At 40.5% G+C, this 14,209-nt stretch overlaps 1 non-coding gene across 1 annotated transcript; it reads right to left on the bottom strand.

Annotated features, from left to right (window-relative positions):
- Window positions 1–9,477: 9,477 nt before the first annotated feature.
- On the bottom strand, window positions 9,478–9,584 carry LOC145056102 (small nucleolar RNA R71). Its single transcript, XR_013685638.1, has one exon. It is a non-coding gene; the product is annotated as a small nucleolar RNA R71 (small nucleolar RNA).
- Window positions 9,585–14,209: the final 4,625 nt, after the last annotated feature.

Below are 14,209 nucleotides of genomic sequence, written 5' to 3'. Positions count from 1 at the left end.
TTGAATCTTGGCAGTGGTGTCTTGAATCATTTCAGGTCCTCCAAGGATTTTTTGTCCTACATCACGCCAACATAATGCAGTGCGGCATTTACGACCATATAATGCTTCATATGGCGGCATTTTGATTAAAGTGTAGTAATTGTTGTTATATGAAAATTCGACAAGAGGTAAGTATTTGTCCCAATTACCACCAAATTACAGGACGCATGCATGAAGCATATCTTCCACTGTTTGGATTGTTCTCTACGACTGACCATTTGTCTGGGGATGATAAGTTGTGCTGAGAGCAATCTGAGATCCCAATTCACATTGCATACTAGCCCAAAAATGAGAAGTGAAATGAGTATCACGATCGGAAATAATCTTTAGTGGCACACCATGTCTCGCAATAATTTCATCTAGGTATACTTGTGCATATTTCTCCATTGGAACTGTTTCACGCATGGCAAGAAAATGTGCACTCTTAGTCAGCCGGTCGACAATTACCCAAATATTATCATTCTGTCTAGCAGTCTTTGGCAATTTGGTAATAAAATCCATGGACAGATCTTCCCATTTCCACACAGGAACACTAAGAATTTCTAGAATTCCGTAAGGCTTTTGGTGTTCTGCTTTGACTAGTAAGCATACTAAACAATTCTTGCATGTATCTTCCAATGTCTTTCTTTAATCCAGGCCATCAATAATCAGCCCGTACATCAAAGTACATTTTACTTGTACCAGGATGTATTGACAGTTTAGACTTATGGGCTTCATCTAAAATCTTTTGTCTTAATCCACCAATCTCTAGAATCCGTATCCGATTCTTAAATACCTTCAATCCTTGTGGGTCATCAAGTAAAATATGAGCACAATGTACCATCCCTTCCTTCTTCACATTTTCTGGCTTTAAGGCCTCTACTTGCCATTTCTCTAGTTCATCAAGAATAGTGAACTTTACTATAGTGTGAGTAATAGTATAACACATAATATTACTATAAACTTTTCTGCTAAGAGCATCATCAGCTACATTGACCTTTCCAGGATGATACAAAATTTCATAGTCATAAACTTTGATCAACTCCATAGCTCGTTGTTGTCTCATATTCAGAGTTTGCTGACTGAATATATACTTGAAACTTTTATGGTCGGTAAAAAATTGGCATTTTGTACCAAAAAGATAATGTCTCCAAAGTTTTAGGGAAAATACCACTGCAGTGAGTTCAAGGTTATGAGTGGGATAATTCTTTTCATAATCTTTCAGTTGTCTTGAGGCATAGGCTATCACTTTACCACGTTGCATCAACACACAACCGAGTCCCCACCCAGAAGCATCACTCTATATGGAGAAATCATTATCACCTTCTGGAAGTGATAAGATTGGAGCATGAGTCAAAAGATCTTTTAAAATTGAGAAAAAAATTTATTGGGCTTCATTCCATTCAAACTTTGCTTCCTTTCGTGTAAGACTTGTGAGAGGTACATCTATACGTGAGAAATCTTTGATGAATCTCCGGTAATACCCCGCGAGACCCAAGAAACTATGTATTTCAGAAGCATTATGAGGCGCTTCCCAATTCTGAATGGCTTCAATTTTGGAAGGATCTACGGATATACCGTCACCAGAAATCACATGGTCGAGAAATTGAACTTTGTGAAGCCAAAATTCACATTTCGAGAATTTAGCACATAGTTTCTCCTTTCGAAGAAGTTCTAATAGTTCATGTGTAACACCTCGGTTATTAAAATAAATAAATAGATAAAGTTGATGAATGGATAGTAGCCCTAAAATCAATAATTGTATAATAAGAGTTAGTCTCGAGGAGTTAAATGTTACAATATTAGAAGTCGGGGGCTAAATATGTAAGTTTTGGATTGGTTTTGTAAATAATTATGAGGACAGGGACTACTTGGTAATCTATTAGGACTTAAATTGAACAGATTTTGGAGGCTTAGGGACTAAATGGTAACATTTAGAGCTGAGTTGTAAGGATTATAGATGGTAGGGGTTAGAAAGGTAAAATATTGATCTATTTCGAATTAAATTGGAGCTCGAGGGACCAGAGTTGGAATTATGCGAAAGATTTAAAGTGGTCAGGGATATAACCCACCACCCTCACCATGTCAAACCCTAAACCTAAAATCTTCCAATCGCCATGAGTGATGTAGCCGCCACCACCTTGTGACTCCCTAGTTGCCATCTTCCTTTTCCTCATTCTCTTCCTAATCCAACCAGGTCGCTATTCCTTGCCGGCGACGCTGTGTGCGACAAGGACCACCGAGACCAGATTTTGGAGCTATGAATGGCTTGTGCGGGGCTGTTAGGAGTTAGACGAGCGAAGCTGCTGCCACCACTCCGCTGTAGCGCTATTCATCGTTGCCTGCATTGCCTCGTTTCGTGGTAGTTTCTTCTCAGTCATGACCACCACCGCTGTTTGGCTCGATTCGACTACTCAGGTCGCTACTCCAGCCACTACAACCATCGACATCTCGCGCCGCCGCCGTATCTCCCGACCGTTGTGGCTGTCACAGCCAAAAACCTTGTTGCCTTCGTCTTTGCACGCCATCAGGTGGGCTGTGATTATGTTTGCGACGTGTGAGGGATAGTTTTAGCCAGAGACAGAGAGAAAAACCCACCATGGCAGGCAACCATGGTGGTTATTGCCATGAAACAGTTCCTGCCACCACAAGCTACCGTGAGGTGGTGACTATGAGAATTAATCTTCCGATTGGGTGTGTTTGTGAAGTTGTTTGCAAAACGTATGGTCAGAAAATCAGAGATCCGCCACCACCATCGTGAGGTGGTGGCTGCTGCCGCCAAGCATCGTCGCCGGCCACCATGGTATGGCTGTGTGTGTGTTAGTTAGTGTGTGTGTGTGTGTGTTTATCTTTGGATTAAACATTGTAATTGTAATTAGCTTTAGTTAATAATAAAACTAATAATAACCACCACCGTAAGGTGGTGGCCGCCGCCGTGATCCGCCATCGACCACTACTACCCGAGGTGGTAGTGGGTGGTGCCTCGCTAGCAAACCCTAATGGGCTTAGAGATTGGATTTGGGCCTATTGGGCCATGTTTGGGTGGAAAACCCTAATTATGAGTATTGGGCCTTAGACATATTGGGCCCACTTGTGGGCCATTGCGATTGGATTGTGAATTAAGCCCAAATTATTCCATGCCATTTATCTAGTAGGGTAAATGAATTAATGGATTAAGTCCTTAATGGGCTAAGTAAGAAAACCCTAATTTTGAGAAGTTATCGGGACACACACACGAGAATTATTTAATAAGTGAAATATTAAATAATAATCATTGGCAGAAATTAATCTAAGCAATAATACACTTAATGGATTAAGTCCTTAGTGGGTTAAGCTCTTAATGGGTTAAGTGAGAAACACTTAACCCTAATTGTCATTTTATGTGAAACCCTAGTTTCACTTGGGCCAAGAGTTGGGCCTTTCGATTGGACTTTGGTAATTGGTTTATTATTAGGCCATCCCAGAATAATCAAATGGACTAGAGTAATTAGTTGGGCTTTAGGGTAAGGCCCATATGAAGGATTGGGCCCAATTAGAAAAATTGGGCCATAGTTGGGCCTAGATAGTTGTATGATATTGGGTCCTTAGAATGAGACATGTTGGACTGGACTAAACAATTGGGCCTTAAGGGAAGTCCATGTAGAGGTTTGGGCCCAATTTGGAAAATTGGGCCATATGTTGGGCTTTGATCGCTAGTTGACTTTGGGCCTTGGGCTTGGGTAAGCCAAGCTAGGGGTAATTTGTAATTACCCAAAATATGTATTTATAGTTATGTGGTGGAGCCCAATTGTTAATTGGTGTTATTTTGATATTGACAGATCGGGAATCTGTCATCCAACAACTATGGTTTTGTCAGCGGGACTTTAGTAGTGTGAGGTGAGTCCTCTTCCAGTAGGAACGGGTCTAAGGCCACAATGCCGACCCGTTTAGATGTTAGTAGTACTGGGCGGGGCCCGATGTAGTGGTTTATCTTACATGTTATATGTCACGTGTTCCGGACTTCGGTCCGATGTTGGGCGGGGCCCGATGCAGTGGTTTAGCTTACATGTTAAATGTTATGTTTTTTGGACTTCGGTCCGATGCCGGGGCAATCCCGAGAAGTAGTTATGTATGCTTGATGTCTTTGTGATTCATGCATGTTTATGTTATGTGTTATATGTTCCGGACTTTGGTCTGATGTCGGGCATGCCCGATGTAGTATATCTGATTATGTTATATGCTTATGTTTATGTTACGTTAAATCTATACCGGACTTCGGTCCGATGTCGGGCGGGGCCCAGGTTATACCGGACTTCGGTCCGATACCGGGCGGGGCCCGATGCAGTGGGCGGGGCCCAAATTATTCCAGAATTAGGTCCGATGCCGGGCGGGGTCCGATGCAGTGGGCGGGGCCCAAGCTAGTCCGGACTTCGGTCCGATGTCGGGCGGGGACCGATGCAGTGGGCAAGGCCTAGTATGTGTTATATGAGTTATTGTATGGTATGTGGTAGCTTGGGGAGACTCACTAAGCTTCGTGCTTACAGTTTTCAGTTTTGGTTTCAGGTACTCAGTTTTCAAAAGAAGAGCTCATGAAGATTGCAGTGCACACACCATTTGTTCAGCCTGTGATGTTTATACTCTGATATACTTGACAATTGTTATAATATTTTGAGATACATTGCTTCTGATTTCTATATGAGGTTTATTGATTATGTTTTTTTATTACTAAATTAAACGAAAATTTCAGACTGTGTTTTTGGGACGTTACAAGTTGGTATCAGAGCCTTGGTTTGAGGGATTCGGACACACTTTTGGGTGTGTCTGAACTCAAAATAAGGAAGTGGTATAAAGTTTTCAAGAGAAAAACCATGTTTACAAAAGGATTTTGAGAAAAGAAATCAATTTTAGAAAAAGTATAAAGAAAAGAGTTTTAGAAAAAGCGAAAAGAATTTTGAAAAGAGAAAAGGGTGTGGTGCATGCAATCATCCGAGCTCAAGTAAGTACTCCCAAATTGTCCATACAAGTTTAGGCTATGTTATGATTATCAACTTTATTAGAACAACATGCTAGGTTAGGACTAAGGATCTAGGAAGGATGGCTTATGTGCCTATTATATGTGTTACAGCTCGATGAAAACTACATGCAAGTACATAATTGTCAGTATGATAGCCAAAGTAGTATATGCTTGATTATGTGTACTCGATGCTTGAATGCTGCTTGCTTTGCGCTTCTAGGAGTTCTAGTTGTCTTTCACTATGTAGTAAATGAATATGTTAAGTTACATATTGCAAGGACTAAATAATTTCAGAAGTTTAGGTCTAGCTCTATTTCGCAGCTCTTGTTTGAGTCAAACCGTAGTAGGGTAGGATCTCTCATTCGAAGAATTATCTAGTCTGAGTAATATGTAATAGTATTCGCAAGCTAGTTAGGGGAATAAAGCAGGGACTTCTTATGCAGCTGATGGCGGAGAGTGGGCTGGTGATTACCCTAGGGCAAGCCTAGGATGAGATTAGCAAGAGATCAGTAGTAGTAGTAGAAGGGACTTGGTGGAGTCGAGGCAGTACTTGAGGAAAGTACAGATAGATGTGGAAGGTAGTATGGGCCCGTACTACTGAAAGCAGAGGATCCGTACTCGAATTAAGGAAGGCCAAGATAAGACCAAGGAACTTGTAATGTTTTAGATCCCTTGAGTACGATGAGTATTATGATGTTAGTGATGATATGTTGCCGAGTATAGTGACGCTACGTGGTAGACCATATGGTAGTTCTGGTGTCGACGAGGGATCAGGCTCGGTGTGATCCTCAGTGTGATCAAGGAGGGCATTATAGAGATTGGTGATGAGAGGCCGAGTACATTATGCACTGAGATAGCAGTCATGATAGAGACCCGTACGTTGATGTTTCGGGAATTCAGAGTTTGTGAGGCTTCAGATTGTTATGGGGATTAGGGACCCCATTGTTAGCAGCAGATGGTTGGCAGATCTCACCAACACTTTTAGTACCATACATTGTCTCGAAAGGAGACAAGATCAGAATTACTTCCTGTCTCTTGAGGGATAGAGCACGAGATTGATAGGAAGAGGTTGGGAGTGAGTTGAGTGATGATGCGGTTGATGCTATGTCATGGGATGACTTTTAGACTAGATTCTAGGCAGAGTGTGCCCAGGCGATTGAGGCGCAGCAGCTGGCACAAGAGTTGTTAGAGCTCCACCATACGACTGAGACTGTGGCAGAGCTCACTGCCAAGTCTCGGGAAAGAGCTTATAAGGTACCACAATATGCGACAGGTGAGGAAACGAAGAAGGTAAGTTATCAAAACATACTCTAGAGTAATAGCAGGGAGATTGGGAGTATATGGGGGTGCAAGACCCTGAATGATATCATTTCTAGAGCTTGAGAACGAGATATGGACTTGGAGCACATTGGTAAGAGGGAATCAGATAAGTGCTTATATTGAGGGGTCTCGGGAGGGGACCCTAGATTTTGGATTAGCTTTTGAGAGACCAACAGGGTTAGAATCAATACATCACATGCGCGAAACTGCACGATAGAGTCTTGCGTTCCAGGGGTTGAGTAAGTGTGACTCTGGGTTATCTTTCGTTTGTGTTTGAATTATACTTACAAGAAATGGCATATGCCGATTGCATACCGAGAATTATTAGCGGATAGCGAAAGATCAGATCCCAAATCGCGGGATTGGGAGAGTACATCGTTATCTTGGTTTATTCCAAGACTGAGGAGCAGCACGAGAAGCACCTGAGGGAGGTGCAAGAGACTTTGAGAAGGGAGAGACTTTTTGCAAGGTACTCCAAATGTGAGTTCTGGTTGCGTGAGGTGCAATTTCTTGGGCACCTTGTCAATCAGAAGGGTATTCTAGTTAATCTGGCCAAGATAGAGATCGTGATGCAGTGGGAGATTTCGAGGCCTCCAATTGAGATTCAGAGTTTCCTGGATCTAGCGGGTTATTCTCGGACATTTATTCGGGTTCTTGGAGGTGGTGTGATCTTTTGGATTAGCTGGTGTTGAAACCCTAGCAAGGATAAGCGTGAGTTCTAGCAGATTGGTCATGGAGAGTAGGAAGAATTGAGAATTTTTCCAGTTTTGGGTGCTGTAGGGCATTTGCTGAATCAAAGTGGGGAAGAATCACTGATAGTTGCATATTTAGCATAGATTTTTATCATTTATTAGATAATTTATTGCATATCATGGACAAAAGATACTTAAAAGTGTTTGAATTGTGTTTTCAGTCCAAAAGCGAAGCTCAGAAGCAAAAGGAAGCAGATGATGCGGTTTGGGAGCTTGGGATTTGAACAAAGAAGAAAAACACCAAAAATACAAGGTACTCGGTGAGTGGGGTCGACTACTCGGCGATTCTCATCGAAGATTCGAGAGGATAAAGACTCCGTGACTTACCGTGTACGGGAATTAAGGGATGGACTCGATGAGTCGGTCTTGGACTCGGCGAGTCGGTTCGAATCTATAAAAACAGCTGTCCAGATCGACATAAATTATTCTGGAACCTTTCTGGAGAAAAGAGCTGCGATTGGAGAGTCAGAAGAACCCTAGAGATCGAAGATACAACCTAGAATTCAATTCTGAAGGAGATTTGAGGCAAATTCTCATCATTCTACTTAATCTATTGTTTTCAATCATGGTTAAAGAATTAGAATTCGTTTTATTGTTGTTAATTACCTCAATCATGAGCTAAAACTCTTAAACTTTTGTTTGGGGATACAATATTGAAACTATGGTTTGATTTGTGGTAGGATTAATTCAATATTGGTGATTTTGTTAATTTTAGCTTGTTAAAGAACCTTGTGTGTGAATGATAACTATTTTTTTGTTAATAGGAAGATAATTAAATAGTATTAATATCTTTTAATTGTCAACCTCATATGTTTATGTGATCACTTTATCATATGTCTAGGATTAATGAACATGAAACTAGAATTAATAAGAAAGATAGGTAAATTCATGTTTGAGCTTGTGTGATGACCATCAACAAGAGGTTAACTAAAGGAACAAATTAGTTAACTATTACAAGTCTAAATTAACCCAAATAAATAACCTAGTGAATTGAATTAAATTAGACAAATGGCCACAGTTTCAGTTAATTTGTTCTCTAAGGATTAGTGCAGTGAACGTGAATCTAATCACTTGAATCAGTAGCCAATAGAAGAATTAATCCATTGCACTATTACCATAATATCAACCATAGGATCAATTGTGTTGAACTAAACAGAAGTCTCTTTCTTTATTGAATTTAGTTAAATCTTTGCTTTTCTAGTTTTTAGTCTAAGTAATAGTACTAAGTTTCTAGTCTTGTAAAACTAGAGAAAACCCCTATTTATTATTTAATTTAGATAAAATTAGTCTTTAGTTTTAATTTACCATTCCCTGTGTTCGATACCCTACTTATTTAGCTTTACCACAATTCATAGGTCCACTGCCTTTATGTGTTCATTTTATAATTAAAAGTAGGTTTAAAACTAGTTGAGTTTAGACACATCAAGTTTTTGGCGCTGTTGCCGGGGAACGGTTCTAAATTAGCACTAATTTTTATTTTTATCGATCCTTTGTGTGGGATTTATCTTACAAAAAGTTAAATTCTTAGGTAATTTAGTAGTTAGTATAGGTTTTAATAAATATACGTTTTAATAAGTAATTAGAAAATTTTTCTGTTTTTACCTTGAACTCGCTGAGTGCACTCGTGACAACTCGGCGAGTCCATCGCTGATCACAGTTTTAGTTTTAATTTTATTTTTGTTCTTTTTACGCGTTTTTCCTGTTTTATTTGCAGTTGTTTCATGACCCAAGGAGCTGATACACCTTTGGTCCTTCCACTAGAAGACTCGGAATCCGCACTAAGGAGGAACAAAGGAAAATCCGTTGCAGAATCCATTTCTTCAAAGAACTCGCCACTAAAGAATCTAAAGTCCGTTTTCAGTAAGAAGAAGAGCAGCAAATCAGGAGCTTCCAGCGCCTCTATAGCAATAGAAGACCTGATCAAAGAGGACACCAAGTACGAAACCGAAGGAGAAGAAGACCCCACTTTCAGGCACGAATCCGACTTTGACGACGAATTAGCCATTATCATGGCTAACATCGATGAAGTCCCCATGGGGGAATGGAAGAAGAGGATGCGTGACGATACCGGTCTGGGACTTGTGCAACCCGCAATTCCTGCTACTACTACTTTCGAGCTAAAGGGCCACATACTTGCTCAACTCAAGGAGATTCCCTTTTATGCAAAAGACCATGAGGATGCCTACAAGCAGTTGGATGAAGTCAATGATGTAGCTGATTACTTCAATGTTCCAAATGTGCCACGCGAGACCCAGCTACTTCATATGCTTCCAGTCACATTCAAGGGTGCTGCAAAGGATTGGCTCAAGTCACTCCCTCCCGGGTCGGTCACCACATGGGCTAAGATGAAAGAAGAATTCACAGACCATTTTTTTCCCACCTTCTAAAATAGCCAAGTTGAAGAAAGCTATTGCCAACTTCGAGCAACAACCCGGAGAGTCCCTTTATGAGGCGTGGGAGAGGTACAAAGGTCTTCTCAGAAATTGCCCACACCATGACCTTAATAGCCAACAAGAAGTCTCCATCTTCTATGATGGAGTCAATGTTACCACAAGGCAGTTACTTGACTCGCAAGGCCCGCTCACAAAGAAGGCAACCCCGGTAATCAAGGAATTAATTGAAGAATTCTCTAAACATTCTAGAGAATACCACAACCCAAGAAATGAAGTAAGTCAGGGGGTAATGAACTCGGTCACTGATGGCATGGTGGCGATGATGGCTAAGCTCGATAGTTTAGATAGAAGGATGACAAAAATGGATTAAACAATCCATGTTATTCGAGTTGGATGCGAGAACTGTAGAGGACCTCATCTCACGAAGGATTGTGACTTGGATGAAAATGGAAACAAGAAGGCGCAAGTGTTCTACTCAAGCGGAAATAGATACGATGAGACTTGGCGGAAACCCAAGAAGGAATGGCTTCCGTATGAAGAATAAAAAAAGGCAAAGGAGGAGAAATACAAGCAGAAAGAGAGGGGTTTCTATCAAAAGGAAGAACCGGTGGTGGAAAAGAGGGTCGACTTAGAAGAAATGTTCACAAGATTTATAGCCGCGTCCGAGAAAAGACACAATGATCATGATGCTGCAATACAAGAGACCAGAACTATACTTAGGAATCAACAAGCATCTATTCTAAACATTAAGAAACAGCTAGGACAACTTGCACATCAAGTGAATGAGAGAAGACCGGGTGAACTTCCAAGTAAAACCGATAATAATCTGAGAATGGAGAATGTGAATGCTATAACCTCCAGCTATGGAAAAATTTCACTCCTATGACCCCTGCACAGAAGGTCTCAACTAAGGTGCATGCAGAAAAGACAGAAGAGTCGAGTTCAGCTAAACCCGACCAGACTCGCCGAGTCCCTCTAATGGACTCGACGAGTCCATGCACTGATCACAAATCTGTTGTTTCCTTAAAGCCTTACAACCCTCCTTTTCCATTCCCAATCAGAGCCATACCTGATGAAAAGGTTAAAGCATACAGAGCTTTCATGGAACATGTCAAATCCCTTCAAGTCAACATCCCATTTATGGAAACAATGCTTCAAACACCCAAATATTTGAACTTGCTAAAGGGTCTCTTTGCTGCTAGAAAAGATTTGGCTGAAGTCGCGGAGATAGTATTGAGTGAGCTACCAAAAAAGAAGGGCGATTCGGGAAGCATCTCGATTCCTTGCCAATTTGGAAATATAAGCATTGACCGATTCGGGTGCAAGTATTAACTTAATGCCTTTTTCTTTCTTCAAGAAGCTAAATTTACTGGAGCCAAGGCCTGTTAATATGAAGATCCATTTAGCGAATAAGACGATTATTCATCCAAGAGGTGTTTGTGAAGATATTCTCATTAAGGTTGACAAATTTGTATTTCCCGTGGACTTTATAGTGCTTGATATGGAAGAAGACCCCAAAATTCCAATTATTTTGGGGAGACCATTTTTGAATACCGCATGCGCATTGATAGATGTATGCGAGTCCACGCTAACATTGAGAGTAGGAGATGAGTCAGCAGTGTTTAAAGCTATACCAGAGATTAAGCAAGAAGACACAAGAAAAGAAGAAGTTTCTTCTATTGATTTGGATGATGAAATACTACAAAAAAAACTTGCACTCTTGCATGAAGAAGATCCAAGTAAGTTTTTGCTATCGTCTTAAGAAAACTTTGATGCTGATAAAGACTTAGAAGAGATGGAGAGGTTGCTTGGGGGAGTTGATCCAGAAGAAACAAAGGATTTTATGGAATACGCTCCGACTCGCCGAGACGCTTTGACAGACTCGACGAGTCCCGTCGAAAAGTGCAGAGAAAAAGACAGCCTTGACTTGCTTCTTACCAGCTCCTTGCATGTTCTTGACATGAAGATTTTTCCTAATACTTTGGAAGGTCCAGCAGCAGATGGCGGAGTTTTTGAAAAACATTATGACTTCCAAAATGTTCAAATAGCTTACCTTAATTCAATTATGCAAGAAGATGAGGGAACTCAACTTGACGAGGAGGCAAGCTTGGGAGAAAAGGAGAATGCAAAGGCGTGGAATGGTGATACTAATAACTCATCCACAAATAGAGTGATCAAGTTAACCAAACCTTGAGCCCGAGTGTTTTCTACATATGAAGTCATTAAGTTTGAAGAAAAGGAAGTTCAAAGGATGGGTCCGAAGAGTGGGGTGAAGAAAAAGAAGGCTGGAAAACGGATCAAACATACAATTAAAGAAGATGCGACACGAAAAAAGAGAGAATAATTGCGATGGGCATATAAGAGGAAGGTGCACACTTATAAGACAAAGTATAAACCAGAAAAGATAAAGCGTGAGTTCCCGATGCAACACAACGAAGAAACATAGAGCGGGAAGGAGTCCAGCTAACGACTCCTTAAAAAGAAGCGATTAGCGGGAGGCAACCCGTCATTAGAGTTTGATTTCTTTTCTTTCTTTTATTTTCTAGTTTAGTTTTTCGTTTTCAGGATTTTTAAATCTTCATCTTCTTCATTATTCAAAATGATTGCTTGAGAGCCTACATGGTTTGAGTGTGGGGTGGGCTGAAGTTAATTTTTAAGAGGAAATAAAGTTTTATAAAATTTATTATTAGTTTTTGAAAAAAAATCAGTGACTCGGCGAGTGGGGTGACTTACTCGACGAGTCCATTCAAAACTCAGAGATCTAAAATCGCGACACGACTCGGCGAGTCAAACCCCAACTCGACGAGTCGACGTTATTTACTGAAAAAAGATAATAAATATTTTACATTGGGTAAATAGGGTTTTAACCCTAATTTCAAACACACACAGCCGACACACTCGACGAGTGCAGCTCTCTCTTGGCCTCTTACTTGGTGGATGGCGCGGTCAAGGACCGGAAAACCTCCAAGATTAACGGTGGAATGTTCGTGACCCAGTTAGCCAACTCCTATGGGTTGATGACCTGCAGTGCAAGGAACTTGATGACAATGATTCCTTCCCCTCCCTTTAATCCTATTCTTTTTTGGAGGGCAAGAGTTATTGAAGATTACGGGGGAGGTCATTATGCTATCCCGCATGACGATCCGGTGGTCGTGCCCGAGGCACCGGAAAGGAGGGTTAGATCGAGACATGAGCGGGAAGTGGAGGAGGAACCGCCGGTGATTCCGGTGGACAATGATGAAGTGCCAATGGATTGGTACAATGTCGAGATGAGGCGGCTACAAGACCAAATGGCGAGGGGTATAAATTTCAGCAATGAATCCCACGTGCGGCTTTTTGACCATTTTCATATTCCACACATTGATGGGGGTAACTTCCCCTACATACCATCTTGGGACGAGATACTTAATGAAAGGCGGAGTGGAGCTGGTGGGAGCGGGGCTGCACATGGCAATGATGAGGAAGAGGATGATGATTAGTTTTTTTTGTTTTGATTGAACAATTTGTTTTTGTTTTTATTTTGTTTGGTGTGTTTTGAATTCTTAATTAGGACTTAATTTCATGTTCTTGATGTTTGCCTTGGTGTCTTTCAAATTTTGGATTAGGAATGCTTGCATAAAGGGTTTAGAGTTTGAGAGAAAGAAAAAAAGAGTGAAAAAGAGTCAAGAAAGGGCGAAGTTTAGAATTAAGGTGTTGAGTCTGGTCCTAGGGGACATGAGTGAATAATTCTAGAAGTTATGGGAAGTTCTTGAGGTTTATCACAAGCTGGAACAAGTGCAGAACTTTTATTTTTCCACCTAACACAGACTCGTCGAGTGCACTAAGCAAACTCGACGAGTCGTAATATATGTTCACACTTTCGAGACTTTCCACGACTATACTCGACGAGTCGTTTTTATGACTCGACGAGTCACTTATTTTTACACCGTGAAGACTGCTGATTCAATGTTGTTGGACATACCACTTGACCACTTATTCTTTGCAATCAATTCCTGAAGATTTTACAGTATTTTTCCTACACATTTGGAGCTGCCCACATGCGATTTGATGCCCAAGACATGGATGAGTTGTTCCCATGTCTAAAGTCGATTGAAGTAGGAGCTTAATAGAAGATGATCAGCCTAGCAACTGCTATCCCAGGGGAGTTTGTTCCAATTCCCTCTACATTTCATATTTTTATTATTTTTCATGCATAATATGCAATGGGGACATTGCAAAAATTAAGTGTGGGGTAGGGGGTTGATTTCATCTTAGTAAATTTAGAATCCTAATGTCCTAATTTAGGTTAATTTTTAAATTTTTGCATATTAAAAATGTTACTTAGGATTTAATTTAGAAAATTTTGGTAAAAAGTAATTAGGATTCCATGTTAGTGTTATGTTGATAATTGCATGAAGACCCAAATGTTTAGTTGAGCCTATATACGTTCTAGTGTATTTGTGGCTTCCTTATTCCAGTGAAATCATGGGACAAAAACACGACCTTTCTTAGCCCGAAGGATGCAATATGTTTAGCATCGTGTACCAAAAATGTATCCAGGAAAATTATTATCGTTAACCAATAAAGGTTGAAGTTGAGCGCCCTTGCTTAAGCATGTAGGGTTTTTAGTGAAAAAGTGAGGTACATGTTAAGAAAAAAAAGATAATTGCAAGAAAAGTTTGAGAAATTTTGGAGCAACTAAAGTGAAGATTAAAATATCAAAATTCCAAGAGTTCAAAAATTGAAGATACCAA

Source organism: Lactuca serriola, chromosome 5 (assembly GCF_051521515.1).
Source record: "Lactuca serriola cultivar US96UC23 chromosome 5, Lser_US96UC23_V15, whole genome shotgun sequence".
NCBI lineage: Eukaryota > Viridiplantae > Streptophyta > Magnoliopsida > Asterales > Asteraceae > Lactuca > Lactuca serriola.
The sequence above is the reverse complement of the archived record's forward strand: the minus strand, read 5'-3'. Positions and strand labels throughout refer to the sequence as shown.